The sequence below is a fragment of the Sturnus vulgaris genome, chromosome 14 (genome assembly GCF_052056855.1).
Source record: "Sturnus vulgaris isolate bStuVul1 chromosome 14, bStuVul1.hap1, whole genome shotgun sequence".
NCBI classification, from domain to species: domain Eukaryota; kingdom Metazoa; phylum Chordata; class Aves; order Passeriformes; family Sturnidae; genus Sturnus; species Sturnus vulgaris.
Genome location: NC_142256.1, coordinates 7259598 through 7278354, shown reverse-complemented (window position 1 = coordinate 7278354; position 18757 = coordinate 7259598). Strand labels below are relative to the sequence as shown.

At 39.7% G+C, this 18757-nt stretch overlaps 1 long non-coding RNA gene across 1 annotated transcript in view; it reads right to left on the bottom strand.

Annotated features, from left to right (window-relative positions):
- The window catches only part of LOC148222134 (uncharacterized), a 50892-nt gene that overhangs the window by 25286 nt on the left and 6849 nt on the right, over positions 1–18757 (bottom strand). Inside the window, exon 2 of the long non-coding RNA XR_015806672.1 lies at positions 1153–1385. This is a non-coding gene — a long non-coding RNA (uncharacterized LOC148222134). The remainder of the gene's footprint in view (positions 1–1152; positions 1386–18757) is intronic.

Genomic DNA, 18757 nt, shown 5'->3' with positions numbered 1-18757 from the left:
GGAGGCTTTGATATATTGTGTAAAGAACAATTATATTTTAGAATAAATTAAAAGCAAACATATTGTTTGTAAAAACTGAGCCACGAATGTTCTCTTCTTGTGGGTATTTTAAAATAAATAAAATCAAGATCATGACTCATAAGGATACATGAGAAAAAAATGATTATTTAAAATGCTCTCATTACTTTTAATGCAGAAGACCCAGGAGTGATTCACCCTCAGAGGAATCATCCCTCATTTTATTTTTAGTGATTTTCTGGCTGAGTCCAAGGTTCTTTGCAGCCCCAGGAAGGTCTGAATGGTCTGATGGTTCATTTTTGCTCTGCTCATTGGTATTAGTATTTTATCCACCACTTGCCTTATAATCAATGCTTAAAAAAATACACATTCTAAGAAGTAGAAACGAATTCATTCTACTTGATTTTCAGAGTGTTAGGCCCATTTAAGATAATCTCTTCTGCTTGATACAAATAAATGTTGTTTAGCCCTTCCCTTCCCCCAGTTTGATTCAGCTTTTCCCCATGGTTGTGGCAGACCTTTCAAAAAGAGTTTGATCAGAAACCCTTCCTGCCTGATGTCCTGTGCCAGTGATTGACAGGAGCCCTTTGTGAGCAAGCATTTAAGTAATGATGTACTGACTCGTTAGGGAGCTGCTGTGTCAAGAAGAGAAATGAACAATAAATTAGAATAAAATGGAACTGCACTTGAAACTTGGCTGGAGGATTTTGCATTTGCGAGGACAAAGGACATTTGACAATCTGAGTCATCTTGCAGCTTTGCCTGTAGCAACTGTCAAATTAGTTCTTAATGCTACAGGGAAAGGGATTGAGTCACAGCATTGCTTAAAGTTAAGAGGCTCACCACTAAATCACTGGCAATATTAACAATTACGAGCTACACATTAATATGGCAAAAAACACTCTGAATATTATGCTTACAACAGAAAGCCAAGAGGTGAATGTATTTTTGCTCCCAGATCCCTGTGCCTTCTCCCAGTAAGTATAGCTTTAAATTGGGGCAGGCAGAGCAAAAAAGAAGTGAATTGATTCAAGATTTTCTAAACTACATGTCCTCACAACTATGTCATAAGAAGAAAATCAAGCTCTAGATCTGGATTTAGCAAAAAGTGAGGTGAGGAAGAGAAGTGCTTACCTGCACATAAATTCAAGGTGCTTGTCAGTCATCCCCAAACTTGCACTCAGCAGGATCCTGCAGAGCTCCTCCCTCCTCCCAGGCACCTCTGGCTCCATCCCTTCCCTGCAGCAGCTGGAGGATGTGTCCAGGTGCCAGAGTGGCTGCACTGCCACCAAAACATGGCTCAGGTAAGGCAGGGAGATCGTGTCCATGCTGGGGATGGGGAAGGGCTGTGTCAATCCCAGTCCACTCTGCAAGAAAAACATCTCTTATTTGTGTTAGAGAGCAATACTGTGATTTGTACTAGAGAGCAATGTTGTCCCTCCAATTTCCTCACCCACACAAGAAACTCTTAGAGTGAGTGTTACACTGTTCTGATGCCAGAGACCTTTAAGTTGTTTCACAAAGCTCAGTCCCTTTGGAGGATTTGGGTCAGAGGGTGCCCTGGTGCTAGAAAGGCTCACAGGGAATCACTGCATTTGAGCTGTTCTGAAAAATACAGTGTATTTCCAGGCCAGCACTTCCAGGATCATTTCATGCATCATTTTATAGAGTGGCTTTCAATGAATATAAAAGCACGCCCATGTTTTATTTGTAAGATTGAAGATAAGAGTTAACTGCCCCGTATGATGATCAGTGTAATTTCCCCCCTTTGAAAACCCCTGTGGGTCTGTTCTGCCTCTAGGATATTATAAGGAATCCATTGTGCCAGGCTCTCCACCACTTTTCAAAGACACAACTGCACAATTCTACCATTTTCTGCCATGAAAGGGGTCAGAGGGGAACGGAATTAGAGATGTTGTGGGAATGGCCTGAGGTGCAATTGCATTGAGAGCTGATAATGCCACTCCAGGACAGCTTCCCTCGCCCAGCAGCTCTGCCCTTTGAAATGCTTGCACGCTGAAATGAAGCCCCGTGCCCTGACAAAAGAGGGATGATGAGTACATTCACCACCTGAAGAGTCCCTGAAAAGTGACACCAGAGAAAGAAATTTCCCCAGCTCTGCAAACACCGCGCTAATGAAGCTTCGAGTGGGATTGGTTGGTCAAAATTCATCAAAAAAACCAACCAAAAAAAACCCCCTAACTTTGAAAGTCAAAACTAAAAAAACAAAGAAGCAAAGAAATTAATTATGATGGGGAACTCCACTGATGCCTATTTTTACAGGACTATTCCATGTGCCCCAGCTCCTATATTAAGCAGAGGTGTCTTTTATACTCATCAAATTCTTTGCCTGACATGCAAAAATATTATCAAAGGGATTTTCTGATAAGGCTTTTGCTTGGTTTGGCTTTTCTTGGGATTTTTGTTTCTTTCTTTTTTTTTTTTTCTGTGAGAATATTTATCTACTTCTATCAAAATCTCTATCAAGATCTGATAAAATAGGTCATTGTATAGAAAACAATTTCCTTCACTTCTTCAGAAAAAGACAAATAGGTCTAAGATACTGATTTCTGAACACCAACATCCATGCTCAAAATCATCTGCCCCCTTCCTCCTGTGTTGGCAAAGACCTCAAATTCAAGCCATAGCCAGGAATTTTATCTTTCTTGTTGTCTTTTCCAAAAGAATCCCAAAGAACTCAGGTGCTGGTAACTCAACCTGCAGGATCTAACAAGGACATAAAAGCCAAATTCCAGACGTGTAAACTAAAGAATATCAGCAAAAACATTGAGACAAATCCTTAGGGAAAGGGAAGTGTGGGTGGATATAATTTTCTTAACATCTCCCTTTTTTATGTGTTTGTAAGTGCAAGATTCCCTTTTTCTTGGACATTTTTATGTGGATCAATAAGCAAGGGTCCTTCTGCATCTAGAAACAGGTTAAGCACCCGAGAGGAGCTCAGAAGAAAAACCAACTGAACGAACACATAATAAAAGAAATGAAAACAGAAAAAGAGTAATTAAAATAATTTGTTTCTCTTGTACTAAGAGCCCTGAGGAAAGGAATCAAGCTTTATGCACTGGCTTGATGTAGGGCCTTTTCTCTTTCCAGGGAAAATATCAATGAAAAACATCCTGAGGGACTAAAAAATGGATGATCTGAGTTTAATGAAAGTTGACAATGACTATTATTGATGTCCTTATCCCAAATGACAAGAGGTTTAAGAGACTTTTATAACATATTGACACTGTACTGGTTCAAATGTTCTTTTTTTTTTCCTTTTTTTTTTTTTTTTTCTCTTAAAGTTAATGTACTGCCTGCTTCAGGAGTAGTGTTGGGAAATTTGATGTGCAGAATGACATTTTTCACCCTTTGTTCCCCAGCTCAGAGCACTTTCTTCTCATTAGAGATCTCTCAAACTGAGTAAGAGCTGCATTAACACGAATTATTCTCTGCCCAACAATTTGAATTTCAAGACAAAAAAAAAAACAAAGGCAAATCTCAAGTGGAAGAAGAATGTTTCAAAGTTCTGCCCTACCCTCCTCCTACTTCCTTACTTTACAGGAATGTGAATTCAAATTATAGAATTCAAGAAAAATGGGAAATAGAGTATTTCCATACCAACATGATGGAGAGTGTAAAATGGTATAAAATATTCTTCAAAACACATCATCAATTTGTGTTGTAGAAATTCACTAAAAACTTATAAGGAAGTTAAGAAACTGGAGAAAAAAACCCAACATTTTTATCTGCAGGCACTGAATGTGTCCTCAAGAGGTCATCTCACAAAAAGTCATCTATAAAAAGTTGACTCAGATGAAATCCCCACACTCTGCCCCTGCAATCCTCTCCAAAAAATATACAAATATGTGTCTGTTCCTTAGGAAATACCTGCCACATGTAAAAATTAGACTGTAACTGCAGTCACTCACTCTGAAATGTTGTGTTTTCTGACATCAGATTTATTAAAAAACCATTTTGAAATATCTCTAACTTCTCCAGATGTCAAGCCTTTAAACTAAATGCTCAAAACACAATGTCAAGCCTTTTATCTACAACTAGACACATTACAAATGTTCTCTTGAAAAGGGAATGATCACACAATTCCTGAAGCTTAAGTATAAGCAAGGCAAACCTGAAGTTTAATTGCACACCCAGGTAATGTGGGGTGTGCAGTTTAACATATTCATAAGTCATTAGTATCTGAAAGTAGAAGCTCTCCAACTCATTAGTATTAAAGGCTGGAAAATGAGATTTTATTAAACAAATTTATCTTTGCATAAACCAAATTCTGCCTCTGCACTGCCTATGACAGGCAGCTTCAATCATCTTTAAGACACTAAGTTCTCCCTCATTGTATTTTTTATTTTAATAACAAAATTGTTGCTACAAAAAACCACAAACTCTAATCCAGAAAAGAAATAAAAGAGTGTAATAAAATGAGTACAATTAAATTTTTTTGGCTTTAGTGTACATTTTTGGTCATTACCAAGACCTACACTTATGTAGAAGACCAGAATATTATTGTTTATTTTAAAGGGAAGGCTCATTAAGATAAAAATGTGCACATCAGAAACTGCCTGCATCATAAAACTTTGACCAAGTCAAACATATATACACCTCAGGTTGGATAACTTGCAAAAATAATTCCTTTCCACGTGAAAAGTTCTTTGGAGTTTTTTTTTTTAATAGGAGAGGGCTCAAAATGTGTCTGAGAATCTCGTGGCAGAGATACAACTTGGGAAACAGCTGTAAAAAACAAAACAACACTCTATTTATCTGAGATGAAAACCACTTTAAAAAAGAAATTCCAGTCATCTGTTCATATTGAACTTAGAGCCTTGTGCTGTTTCCAGAGCCTGTTTGTCCTGAGATGAGATTTACCAGCAATGCCCTCTCCTGTTCCTGCTGCCTGGGCTGGCTACAGAGATTCCTTTAGAAAATCTCTGAAATGACTGCAGGCAGCAAAGATCTCTCTAGAACCTTCAGATAATCAAAACAAATTCCACTAATTCAAACAAAACCATCACTTGTAAAACAAATTTGCTTTGCTCTCATAGACCACCATGACTAAACTCTCAAGAAAAGAAATGTCCCTCAAAATTGGCCAGGCAATAAATCTGTTTATTAATTTATTACTTAATATATCCCAGCTTGACTATAGCTTGTGGAAAGGTTTCCACTGATCTTTGTCTATTACACTTCACCTGTATTTCAAAGAGTGATGCTGTACCTATTTCCCAGAAAATTTGTGCCATGTTATAGTGACTGTCCAGTTCAGCATCTTGATACCAAGTTTACAGTAATCCAAAAAAAAAAAAATAATAAAATTGTCTGATGCAGTTCTTTATTTCCACTAAAGCTTTTCAGAAATTGCACTCAGAGTGGAAGTAGCCAAGAGTTATGAACTGTCAACATGCTGATAGGAAAATAAACAATGTAGAAGTGAAGCCAGCATTTGAGTCTCACAGCATGGTACAGTGCTGTAATGGTTTAAATCATAAGCCAAATGATTGTTATTATAGAGATAGTGAATGTCATGCTTACAGAAAAATTGTGCATGTTAAAAATGACTGCCATTAAAAAGATAAGTCTCACAGGGGGAAGGGACCTCAAGCCAGTAAACAGACAAAATGCATTACAGTAAAAAAAAAAAAAAAAACCAACAGCAAAAGGAAGTCTTGTCTAATTACCAGATTCAGCTATCATTTATAGCAGTCTTTATTACCAGGAAAAGGCTGGAAGAGACAGATACAAGGGCAGTAGACTCAATTGTTTATTTATTTTAAATAACGGGATCCCAGGTAGATTTAATAGCATGACATCTAAAATATGCACCTCTGAAAAGAGTTCCTGGTTCTTTGGAGGCAAGTCTTTGGCCTTGGTAAGTGTTCTGCACATAAACAACATTATTATATAAATGTCAAAATAAATTAAAAAGAAAACTAAAGCTGACCCATAGAAACTTGGAGAATCATTTTTCTCCACCATTAACACAGAGATGTTTTCTTTTTCACAAAAGAAAATTGCACAAGCACTCTGTTGCACCCAGAGTAAACCACCAGGACAGGAATCTCCTTCAATCCATCATTTCACTTTGCTGACCAGAGGGCCAGAAACAGGAGACTCCCTCCGTGGCACAAAACCCAAGCTTACTTTTCCGTGTTCCCTCAGCACATTAAAAAAAAAACAAACCTAAAATCAGTTTTGTTGGTTTTTGTTGGTTTTTTGGGGTTTTGGGTGGTTTTTCTTTGTTTGTTTGTTTTGTGTGTGTGTTTTTGGGGTTTTTTTTCAGTTATTGTTGATAGAGAATCTACACTTTTTTTTTTTAGATTTTTTTTCCTGTAGTGGCTTATTCAGCATGTAACATGAGAAAAAGATGTAAAGATGTTTGCTGTGTACAAAGCCTGGAAAGTCTCACTGATCTTGTGATCACCATCTCCTTACAGCCACCAATATGAATTTACACACACCCAAGGCCATAAGTTCTGATCTGGATTTTAAACACATATTCCTTCTGTACTGTGCTACAAACATTCTTGAGGCCATTCTACCCAGTGTTTTAAGCTTTAAGCATTTTTGAGAATGGAGATCTCAGTTTTCACATTTCCTGATGAGAGCCAGCTTTGTTTCCAGCAGAGCTGATGCTCAGACTGGATTTTCTGCCCTTACACAATGACTTTTCTGAGTTTCCAGCAAAAAGTTGCACTGAAACAGGCAAACAAACACTGCTGGAACAGAATCCTGTGTGCCAGGATAACTCCTCCCTCCTTACCTGCAGCTGCCCTCTGCACTCCGTGTTTGCACAGCCTCTCATTCCCAGGATCTGCTCAGGAAAATGTGGATCTGCCCCTCCTGAGCCCTGACATCCCCCCAAGCCCCTGTGCCTTCCCAGAGGAGTGAGCAGAGCAGCAGCAAACACCCCTGAGTGTGCTGAACCCATTCCTGTCTCTGTGCCTGTGCACCTGAGCCAGCAGCACCTGCCACTCCGCTTCTGCTCTTACCACGGTGAAATGAAAAACTGGAATTTTTCTATTTGGTTCTCTCTTCTTCATCCGAGGAAGGAGCACATCCTCCCCCCGGGCACTCAGGCAGGCTCACGACTGATTGCCCATTCTAATTGGGGTGGGTCAGCCACTGGAGCTGCAGCTTGCTCCCAGAATAAGGCTGCAGGGTGGAGGGGACTGTGTAAAAAAAGTGCTCTTTATTCCTGGGAGAAGAAGTTTCTTGACTTCTAGCCATTTCAAAGACTCATTATTTACTGGCACTGAAATCCACTTGGAAACTCATATGTGAGAGAAATGCTCAGTAAAGAGCAGGAGTTGAAGGGCAAAAATCATCTTTATAAGTTATTCTCAAGGCAATCACTTCATATCTCATTTCATTATGCAGCATATTTTTCAGGTATTCATTTCAAGTGTATTTTTTTAAAAAAAACCATGGAGTTCACTATATTTTGAGATTCCTAAAATACCATTATACATTTGAAGGATTTTATGCTCAAGGCCAGTAGTTCCTCATCTCTGTTACATGTGAAACTAGATGAGAAAATGAGATTATCACTCTCAAAGCCCTTTAGGAGAAAACTAAGTTAACATGACAATTCAAGTTCATGGAAGAAGATACTTGTGCAAAGTGTGCATGACTTATAAATTCATTTAACATTGACTTTGCAATTAAGTTTGTTTCCTTCCTCACAGATACTGCAGCAAGCTTGGGAATGTCGTGGGTAAATGAAGTAACAATGAAGGAGGCTGAACTCATGCACTGCCTGTTAGTTACCACTTGGATAAATGTGTCCTTCTAAATAGTTTCCATATATTCCAGAAGTCCTCATCATAAACATTAAAAAAAAAAAAAAAAAAAAAAAAAATTTAAAAACAAACAAACAAAACCCCCAAACAAACAAACAACAACAAAAAACAGAAAACAACAACAAAAACAAAAACAAACAAACAAAAAAACCCCAAAAACAAACAAAAAAAAAAAAAAACAAACCAAAAAAAAACAAAAAAACCCCCAAAAAACCCCAAAAAACAAAAACCCAAAACACCTACAGCTGGGATTTTAATATTCAGATGGAAAATAGCAACAGCAGAAGGAAAGGAGAAGCAAAACTCCCCAGTCTGGTTGGGGAGAGGGACATATCCAGCTCAGTTTGTTTTCCTGTATCCTGGAGGGCAATTTTTATGACTCTGGGGGTATTTCAGGGCTGGTATAGAATTAATTTAACAATGCTAATATGTTAATGCAATTTAATTTGCTCATTGCTGAAGTGCCCTCTGAAAGACAGAAGTATGAAGATGGATGTGGATGAAGTGTGAATAGAAATGTGGATGTGGAAGCATCAGAGAGCAGCAGAACAGACAAGAAAATAATGTCCTATACTGATAACAGAGGAAATTATAACCAGCAATAAAATGAAGAATGTGCTTCTTTTGCCAAAACCAGAAATCCTGCACTGTGACAGAACCACAGACCAGAAGACCTCAGAGAAATGATGGGAAACTGGATTCAATTGTTGATGTCTTTTGTCCTGAGCAAAATCAGTTTCCTTACAGATTTTGTCAACAAATCCCAGCTTCAGCTGGTGCACCTCACCACACAAGCAGAAAAAGCAGAGCCTTGAACTTGGAGAGACAAAGAAATGGTTGCAGAAGCAGGAGAAGTGATTTATGTGTCATTACTTCTCCAGCAAACACCTGTAGCTTTCCTGAGAGCTGGCCTTCTCAAAAGTTGTCATGAAACTACTTATGCAGGATAAATGGATAAAATGAAGACAAAATGATAATTTTCATGCAGCATTAAGTGTAATTTTGCCTTCATGTGGTGCCCTTATGTAGATATACCCGCATTATAAATCATATTTAGGTGAGAGCAGACACTTTTGTGCAAGCCCCAGCCACTTTTAGCTGAGGTGAAATCCCTACACTTTGAAAAAGCTTTCAGAAATAAGCAGCAATAGAAAAAAAGTAATAGAAAGAAAATCGGTCAGAGTAATAAATTCTTGAAATAAGCAGAAATAAGTCTGGAGGTGGTTGAGAGGAGAAGGTGCTTAGATGGCTGCAGAGTCCAGAACCACAGAGGCAGAGTTTGGCAGATTTACAGCCCCAGATCTGCTCTGAGAGCCCCCCACACAGGAGGGGAGCAGAGCAGGGACTGACACACTCCATTCCATGGCTCACCCAAACACTGCCATGGCACTGAAAATCTGCTGCTGTCTGATAATCTCCTGGCTATAGCAAAACTCAGCTCAGCTGAACTTCACACATGTCACTGGCTTATTAACTGAGCTCAGTGCTTTAATCTGAGGAGTAAACAGGAAGGAGGAAATATTTTCGATCTTGACTTTGCTTACCAAATTCCCTTATAAAGTCTTTTCCCCATTTTTTTTTAACTATTGCCGATCAAGCTATGATGTAAGAAAAAAGAATGATCAATGATGTAAAGATCCTGCTGTTCAATTAAAAAATGGCAATGAATAATTAGAAGGAAGCAGAGAGGGAAGAACAATGTGATGAGCATGGGATGCAAGCCTTCTCAAGAGTCACAACAGTGAAATCCCAAAGACAGGGAATTCTGCAGTGACCACACTGAGTGACAAATGCCAGCTGCATCCGAACAATCCCTTTTTGCCACACTACAAATGTCTCAAAGTGAAGATAGTTTGCAATACTGAGACTGGAAAGGACTCATCAACAGCATTTGAACTCATTTTTTCTTCAAGTTTGGAAGCTTCCTGCTCTTTATAATGTAACTGTAGTTTAATTTCATGCAGCATCTCAGTTAAAGAGTGTGCAAAAGTGTAAAGCTTTGCCATCTGGTCTCTACAACACAGCTGCAGACAGAATATCATCACAAGGCACCAAAGGTTTTGCCAGAATTCAGATTAATGGAAGTTTAATAACTTTCCTTTGGAGCAGTCACTTCGTATCAAAATACAAAATTTCTATTGTGCACTTACAACATGCTTTTCAGTCAGAGGAATAAAAAATAAATTGGTATAAAGAGATAGTTTCCTTCATTACCAAAATAAATCCTTCTTTGGGTAATGAGGGATCAAAGAGTGTACACCAAATTAAGAGCATTATTATGTTGAAACATAAATCTGTAAGTCTAGCAAGATGCAGAGACTTTGATTTCCAGAGAGACCCAAGCCAGGTCGTTTAGTAGGAGAGGGCAGGTTTGTATTTTGGATATTTAGCCATGAACAGCACAACCAGGAGTGCTTACAGCACGTTCCCTTCCTGATTCCAGGGATGCATTCTCTGAGGCTGCAGCAGCTCTCAAGCCCTGCCTGTTGCACTCCTGGCTCCATTTCTGAGCTCTGGGGTTAACTTAGTCTTAGCACAGCACAGATTAACTTAAGTGCTCTGCACTAATGGGATCATAATGCTGGAAACTCTGACCTTGCCCTCCCTGACCCTCGAAGCATCCTCAGACTGTAAAGTCTTTGAAAGCCTTTAGTGAACATTACTAATTATAACTCCCTTTTTCTAGGTTTAAAAGCAGTGAAACATGGCTTTTAGCCTGACTGAGGCAATGCTGCAAGTCTCAAGAAGAGATGTCTCTTTTCTCAAGCCCCAGAACTTTTGATAAATGTAGAACTTTGCTATCTTGGAATGATACAAGAGAACTTCCTATTACTAGATTACATAGTCAAGTCTCACACAGAAAATTATTAACTTCAGGTATAACTTTGTCTTATTAAAGCATTACAAAAAGCCCAGAAATAACAATTAATTAGCATGGTCATTGCTGCCTCAATATAGTTTCTGAAAACCATATATACTTAGGACATCACCTGCAAAGACCACAGAAAAAATTAAAGGATTGTCACCAGAGAAATCATTTACCAGGCACACCTTTCTAGTATCTGTACATGTAGACACACACACAAATATATTTTTACACAGCTTTAAAATCAGAAAAAAAAAAATCTCCCTCACAGCAGAACTTCTCCCCTGCCCCCTGGACATCACAATTTAATGGTTTTAGCAGCTGTATCAGTAGAACTGCACGGGCTATTCACTCACAAACATAACTGACATTAAACAGAGCAGCCCTTTCCCATCTGTTGCCGTGTCCCAAAATAATAAAGCAACACAGTGGCCTCATGGCAGAGACCGAGGGGCTCTCACACAAACTTGTGCCACAGCTTCCTGACCAAATTAACCACTGCAGCCATCCATCTGCCTTAGCACATGCTAAACTTTCACTCCAGAGGCACCAAGATCACACACATAAATCTGTGCCCTGCTGAAAGGATTTATCTCCAGGCCCAGCTGCTCAGGGACACAAATGCATTTCTGTGCAGGGAAGAAGTGCTACCAGCAAGTGCACCAACAGACCCTCTGAATCTCCCCAATTTCTCCCAACATTTAATTAAAAGTAGATGTAATTGTCTAGTAGATTTGGGATAGGGTGATACATGTTCCTTCCTTAAGTGACTGTGTGAAGTGGGGTTGAATTGATAGGAATGAGAATACAAGTCTGAATTTCTCACACATTTTGTTTAAAAGTCATGTTGGTGCACTCTCTCTCCCCCTCCACCCCCATCCCCCTGCTTTACCCTCGCATCTTTTCTCCAGCAAAGATTTAATTATTTAATGCCAAGTGCAATAACATCAGGAGCAACCAGGAGCATTCTTCCATAGAATACTTCATAGCACTCTAATTAGGACTCTTCTGAGAGATTTAACAATCCCTGTAGGCAGAGGAGGGAGCTGGATCTGATCTCTCCTAATCCCAGGGACTGCCCTCATTTTTGTGCTGCTGCAGAGGGGAGCAGAGAGTTTCCAGTGGCCTCTTTTAGTGAGAGCAGTGCTGCCTGTGCTCCCCTCCAGCTGTGCCCGGGTGACTTGTTCAGCTCCAAGGAATTGCTGAGGGCTGAGTGGAACCTCTGTGCCTCCTGCTATTGCTTGGGTGGGTCCCACAGCCTTTGATCCCAGCGTGTTACCAGCTCTTCCTCCCTGGAAAAGGCAACTTGTGTTCAACTCAGAGCCCGGAATCCCACCAGGAGCACACCAGTGTGTGAGGCTCTGCCCTGGCCCCCTCCTGCTGGATGGAGAAGGCACAGTCTGCAATCAGAGCAGGAAGCCACGTGGAGAGCACATTTTTATTCATGGCAGAGCACAGAATCAGGGAATGGCCTGGGATGGAAGTGACCTTGAAGATTCTCTCATTCCACTCCCCTGCCATGGGCAGGGACATCCTCCACTATCCCAGGTGGCTCCAAGCTCTGTCCAACCTGGCCTTGGACACTTCCAGGGATCCAGGGGCAGCCACAGCTGCTCTGGGCACTCTTTACCCTCACAGGGAAGGATTTCTTCCCAATATCCCACCTAACCCACTGCTGACAGCCCCTTCTCCTGCCTCTCCACACCTTTGTCCAAAGTCCCTCTCCAGCTCTCCTGGAACCCTTTAAGGCTCTGGATGATGCTCCAAGGTCTCCTTGGAGCCCTCTCTTCTCCAGCTGACAGAATTCTGTCAGCAGAGAGGTGCACAGGCTGGAAGCAGCAGCACAAACCTCACTCACAGTTTTTGAGCTTCTGACCTCATGACGATGCCATCATCTCAATTCAAGCAGTCTGAAGTGGGATTTTGCAATGCTTGAGAGAAGCAAAAGCAAACTAGAAGGCCAGCTCTGGTGTGAGCATTGCACCTGATTGCAATGAAATGTGTTATTTGAGCCATTAGCTGTAGGTGACAGAAACCAAAGGCACAAAAACATTTCTGAATTGCTAATAATGCTCAATTGCCTCTCACCTTATCTCACATGGCTGATGTTTGTAATATTGCTGCTCTTCCTTATGTTCTTCAGTATTGTCACTGAAAATTCAGCAGCAATTAGCTACCATGAAAACTAAGAGCAGTAAATAAGGAGTGTTTATTATTAAAGCATGGGAGTTTCCAATTGCAAAGCTTATTGAAATCAACATAAATCTTCCCCCCCAATTAAACTAATCCCAGAAGATCTTTCATTAACAAAGAAAGTTGAAATGTAAGTATCAGCTATGTCACCCTATACTGTTGATCTTTAAACCAGCCCAAATGTGAAATTTTCAACATATTTTAAAGTTGTTGCTCTTTATTTTTACCAATTAATGACTCTTTTGAACTTCACCTCACGATACTTATTAGCCTTCTTAAATATACTGGAGGTGATACATTCTTCATTGATGTCACTCATTAATCACTGCTCAATAAGTGCTGTCAGGAGGCTGCTGCCTTTGATGTCTCATTGTTCAGTGCATTCTTTCTTGTTGGTAGTTAATCAAACGCTTCCCTGCTGTGGCCAAAGCACAGCTTGAGAGCAGCTCCAGAGGTGATCCAGCATTAAAACATGGGGCTGATTGTAAAGGTCCAGGTTTTTTTTTTTTTCTTCATAGACCATGCCAAAGTGAAAGCTTTCATTTTGCAGTCCTTGGCAAATGAGACATTGTTGTCCTGCCCTCATGACTGAGAAGCTCAGAGAGAAGCTCTGAGTTCTGCCATCTAACTGAAGCTCACTGGAATGACTGACTAATTAGCTGCAGTTATGAAATGAACTGCAAAGTTTCCACTGTCAATCACAGTGAAATAATGTTTCTTCTTCTTTTTTTTTTTTTTTTTTTTTTTAGAGTGGAATTAAAGTAATTGTCAAAACGCATTAAAACTTCAGGGGGTGGTAAGTCAAATGAAAGCATCCAACAGAGAAAAAGATCTGTCCTAGGATAAAATGAACATTTTCATTTCTAGTCTTTGTTCAAGCTAGATTTATACTGAAAATATTCAGGAAGAGATACTGCAAAAGCAAGAGTGGGCAAACTGAAAACAAGGAAGTAGCAGCTTAGAGGAGAATGAAAGACAAGAATGAAATGGGACCAGGAACAAACACTGAAAATTAAATAAAATTTAAAAAATAAAAACTGACTATTAGAATACACTGCATATTCTCATAGTAGTTTGGCACTTCTATGCTTATTTGTTTAAAAAGGAATCCTCAGTGTTTGGAATCTTTGCAAAGATGCTAAGATCTTCCAGTTTCTTTTTTCAGAGATCTCACCCTGATAACAGGACATGCCAAACAGTTGCTGCTGTGCAGCTGAAGAGATCTCAGATTAATACATGTTACCATCATCTGGATTTGTAAATTTATGTGAGAGTGAAGCAAAGAAAAATAAAAGTAAAGAAAATAAAAATGACTCATTTTGAGAAAGAAGGCTATTACACTGCCTAATCATTTTATAAATGTAATTAACAATATTTAGCAACTGGTACCTAAAGAAGTCAAGACATTTTTAGCCAGTTAAGTCTCCTCTGCTGCTGTTCCCTGAGTTCCTCTCCTACAGAAAATCTGGTGACAATCACCAATTGCTGAAACACTCAAATTAGTAAGACAAGAACTTGAGCAGGAAAGGGGGTTGAAAGTAAATGATCATTAATGTCCCTTCCAAAGCATTCTAAGATTCTATGATGTGTCACTTTAAATAAAACATTGTAAAAGTCTCTTTGTAGTAGGGACCTCACAACCCAGACATGGCACAGATAATGACAAACCCCATCTGTACAGCTCTGAGATCTCTGTGCTGTCTCATTTTGTTACAGCTTTCATGAGAACATAGACCTATAATTAAAATAAGAACCTGGTGGACTGTTTAGAGTCTAACTTTCACTTTGTTACCTGCTATTTCCCATTTTTCTCTCGTTTGAAACAGAACAGAAAAGATTATGCTTTAGCCTGCAGGCACTTTCTTCAGATTCTTTTTTCAAATGACTGAGGGAACAAAATATTTCCCTTTCTCTAGACACTGCCATTCCACCTGACTCAAATCCCTTTGACCTCCAGCACCATTTTTTTTCCTCTGTTCAAGACTGGATGTAAAAGCACAAAGTTAATACTTGCTCTGTTCATTGTGCACACAATGCACCTCTTGGTGTGCCTTGTGATCTTCACAAGGGCAGCACAAAAACTTGGAGAAAATCTGAATGCTGTGAATCCCTGATGCACTAATGGCAGGCACTGACCTGCTCAAAATGCAGAGGCTAATTTGGCAGGGTCGGGAGGCACTAACATCTCCCCTGGAACCTGCAGCACTCCAAACATCCCTGCCCAGCAGTGCCTGGAGCTCACTGACCTGCTCAGGGCTCACATTGCTCAGATTTGGGGTATCCCCGCTCAGATTTGGGATGTCCCCGCTCAGATTTGGGGTATCCCCGCTCAGATTTGGGATGTCCCCGCTCAGATTTGGGGTATCCCCGCTCAGATTTGGGATGTCCCCGATCAGATTTGGGATCTCACTGATCCAATTTGTGATATCCCCGCTCAGATTTGGGATATCACTGCTGTCAGCTCACCCTGCTCCCACCCAGGGGACACTGGAGTGAATTCCAGAAGAATTCAGGGACATCACGATGCTGATTCTGTGTGATGAACATCTGAGGAGAGTTTCAGTGGGCATTTGGAAAGAGGAGGGAGCCAAACCCAAGGTTTTTAGTGAGATTTAAGTTCAAGCAGCTGATTCACTTTTTCTCTCCAGGCACCAAATTTTTGGTGCTGTATAATTGCCTCCAGTGAAGATCCCGAATATTTTACAGGAATATCACAACAAATGACTCAGACTGATTCTGTGCTGTTGTTTAATGCATCAACCCTCAGTCCAAGGATGAATTTGGACTCTTATACTTTAGGGAGTATGAGGAGCTTTGCTCCAGATGCAAAATGACAGACTGCTGATGGTCCTCTACATATATTTTGTAGACTGAGTTACTCATAAATAATTATGTCAAATAAAGTAAACTCCCCATAGCCTTTCCAAGGAGGAAACTCTGAGAGCATTAAAAAGAAAAACACCAGAAAACGATGAGGTAGAGAAAGGAACTAACTGAAGGGTGCTTTCTTTTTCTTTTTTAAAAAATTTGAGTTAATTTGAGAGAAAAAAAAATGATAAGAAAAAGAAGAAAGGCAGCTCCCACAGGAGCTTTCCAATAGGTTTTCACAAAGGTGTTTAAATTTTAAGATTTTTTTGCATTCTGAGCCAAGTGCAAGGGAAAAAAAAAATGCCCTTCTCAATGCCCATACTGTGGAATCAAGAGGATTCCTTTCAGTTAATCTAGTACAGCACTGAGTCTATTCATACTAGGAATAATTTATTTTCTATCTGTTTTCAAGAAATACAATCCAACTGGGAGAAAGAATTTGACTCAGATTGCATTATTTTTGACCTAACAAATCGGGTAAAGTTCTCTGCTCTCTCATAACTAGTATTCTAATGTATAATTCTGTGAAGGTTGAAAACCCTTTTTTCTCAGTTTCAAGCTGTAGGAGACAGCTCCTTTTCAGGACACAGGCTGTCCTGGTGTCTTGTCACAGTCTGTAAGATGTCTTCAGTATCTCCATTGTCTCTCTTTTCTTAAGCTTTTTGTCTTACTGTGATTTTTTTTTTCTTCCCCTTTTCCTTATTCTCTTTTTCTTTGTTCATTATTCTGCCACATTTCCCCATGGGCTTCCAGCTGACTCTCTCCTTGGATTCCATTCTCCTCTCTGCTTTATCTGCAGCCATTTTCATTTTTAAGTGCAACTGCTCTTATTAGCTGCTCTCCCTGCTCCAGGCTGACGTTCCTGTGCTTTGCCTGTTTGACAATCCAGTCACAGCCCCGGTTTTAGAGCAGGTTTTACACAGAGCTCTTCATCCCCCGGCAGAACTTCCCCTCTGATCCCCTCTCAGAGCAGCAGCTTCCTGCCTGCCACCTGCATCTACAGCACAGGCAGCAAATTTGACATAAACCCACTTATTCAGGCTGTATTTTATGGGATCTCTGTGTGTGTGTGTGTCAGCCCCCGTTTTCCTTTCTACAGGGAGCAGTTGCTTTTCATTTCTGGAACATTACCTGAACTACACCCATGCTGCCACAGATTCGGTTCAATCCTGCCTCAATCCCAGGAATGGAGAATGTCTCTCATCCTTTACTCCTTACTGAAAAATCAATGCCTTAAAATATCCAAAACTCCAGTTTTTTTACTACTTTGGTCTATTTTACTCATCACACTCCTTCTCTTCATCATTATCTTGTTACATTTTATATTTTTCCCCTGTTCATCATTACCTAGAGATGCCTTTTATTGATAGGAAGAGAGGAAAACTTCCCTCCAAGCTGGACATTCTTACTGGCTCCATAACTTCCCAATTCTCCATACACACCCTCAAAATCCCCCTCTGCAGTAAATATTCACTGCTTGTCACAAACAGGAAACTACAGAAGTGATCACATCATCATGAAGGAATAAAATTAAATGGAAAAGGCACTTTTAACCTTAATGGTACCTGGAAAACATCAAACTTAGAAATACAGGCTCCTAAAATTCTCATTGGAGGGTGAATGCTTCCAGAGGGAAACCTGGATCAGCTGCATGACAAGGAATCTGGCTTCTCCAAAACACACAAATTGGATCCTCTTATTGTGGGAATTTCTGTGGTTCTGAGGGGGTTTAGTGTCTGTGCTTTAGGGTTGTTTGTTTTTTTTTGTTTTGTTTTTTTAATATAAACATCTTCCCAGTGACTGTGAATGAAGTTTTGGAAGTTGGCCTAAATCTGGGAAGTTTAAATATGGTCCAGCTATGGCTGGACTCAATTATCTTGGAGGTTTTTCCCAACCTTAACGATGCCAGGATTCTGTACAGGGATACCCCAAATAAGTGATTTGTTCTGTTTCTTGAGGGAAGACTCAGAATAGTCAAGTACTGATGGTTATTTATTAAAGAACTTCCTCTCAGTATTTCCTTTACTATAGAAGCAAGGAAGAAAGTTCTTAGACTGACTACAAAACTGATTTTAAATATAATCATGTAACAAGATGTAATTTCATCGAGGCACACACAAAATATTAGACTCAAAACTGGTATAAAGTAAAAGTAAAAATACACTTTATGTAAATAAACATTGCACGTGTGCATCTCTTCACACAAACCTAACAGCAGGCACACGTTCTTACACTGAATAAAACTTATTGACAAATATAAAATCTGGCTTTAGCAGAAGAGCAGTGTGCTGCAAAAGGCAGTATTTCAGCAGCATGAGGGACTTTTACTCGTTCTTTTTTATCAGCTATGTTTCTAAGTTGAACAAAAAGTGTTATCCATCATCTTGACTCAGAACCCAAAAGCACAATTTTCACAATATTTCCAATGAGAGGAGACATACCCAATTTTATGTGGAACTGACACAGTTACCTACCTAAACCTGTACTAGGAGCTGTGAGCTGAACTGAAAGTGCAGGTAAATAATCCAGATATTAATGCTGTGCTTTTCCATGAGGTGATTGCTCTTTTCGTGGCAGGCAGCAAGAGTTACATGGGCAAGATCAGAGTTTTATTTCATCCAAGGATGATGAGATATTCTTTCCCAAAGACAAAAATACTGCTAGCTGGAAAGTTTCTAACAGGTCCCATTTAACAGGGCTAGCTTTAGAAAAACCTTTGCCTTTCTATGTAAAACATCATTGATCTTTTGAAAATTCCTTACTCTTTAAACAGGAGCAGACTTAGATCAGGTTTGAAATCCCTTTCGAGGAGAAAAATGTTTATTGAATGAGCAAGACCATTTCTGAAGCATTCAGTAAAACTGGATCGTTAGACTGGGGTTTAATTAATGGCCAAACTCATCTAGATGAGGAAAAGAAAATCAAGGTAAGTTATAAAAGACTCTTTTATCATGATATATTTCCTATTTTTCCTCAATTAACTATCACATGAGCATGG